This window comes from Phyllostomus hastatus, unplaced genomic scaffold, assembly GCF_019186645.2.
Source record: "Phyllostomus hastatus isolate PE091 unplaced genomic scaffold, TTU_PhHast_1.1 phas_contig_38, whole genome shotgun sequence".
In the NCBI taxonomy this organism is placed as follows: domain Eukaryota; kingdom Metazoa; phylum Chordata; class Mammalia; order Chiroptera; family Phyllostomidae; genus Phyllostomus; species Phyllostomus hastatus.
The window spans coordinates 36817666-36818562 of NW_025333869.1; the positions used below are offsets into that span (position 1 = coordinate 36817666).

Genomic DNA, 897 nt, shown 5'->3' on the forward strand with positions numbered 1-897 from the left:
TTCTTTGTCTTCTAAAGCCTGAATTATTGGATTAATTTTTAGTCTGACCCAATATTTTTCAAAGACATAATTTTATCATCCAAGTCTTTAAGTATGGACAGAGTAGGCTTTGTTCTTCTCTAACATCTTATCTACAGGTATGTATGTATGTATGTATGTATGTATTTTGGTATACAATTTTTATATTTAGAATTAGCCAGCTGGACTCATTTAGATTATCCCAATTTTGTGGGCAACACCCAGAGCATCATAGTCTGGAGTCAGTCGAATATATGCTGCCTTCTCCCCATCAGGCCTGATCAGGGTTTGACCTTGGCCACATCAATGTCACCCAGCATCTTCACAGCCTGTTTGATCTGGTGCTTGTTGGCCTTGACATCCACAATGAACACAAGTGTATTGTTGTCTTCTATCTTCTTCATGGCTGACTCAGTAGTCAAGGGAAACTTGATGATGGCATAGTGGTCAAGCTTGTTCCTCCTGGGGGTGCTCTTCTGAGCATATTTAGGCTGCCTTCAGAGCCACAGTGTCTTAGGCCTCCTGAAGGTGGGTGACGTATGGATCTTCTTTTTTGTGTGTGTGTGGCTGTGGATGCCTTTTAGCACTGCTTTCTTTGCCTTCAAAGCCTTTGCCTTGGCTTTGGGAGTGGCAGGGGCTTCCTTCTTCACTTTGGGTGCCATCTTCGTGAAAAGGGTATCTACAGATCTTTAAAGGTAGCAGGTGCCTTACCTGTCAGGCTAAAATTCTGACCATTAAAATATTTACTGTGAGTTTGTTAAGACCAATAATGGTGTCTGCATCTTGCCACTTTAAAAATGCATAGGCATTTCATGCCCAAGAATGACCTTGACATTGATGAAGCTATTTCCTATTAGAAAATAAGCACTTTTTATGCAT

General features: G+C 41.0%; 1 pseudogene; it reads right to left on the bottom strand.

The window, feature by feature from the left end:
* Positions 1-210: 210 nt before the first annotated feature.
* On the bottom strand, positions 211-680 carry LOC123821043 (annotated as a pseudogene).
* Between the last annotated feature and the right edge of the window lie 217 nt (positions 681-897).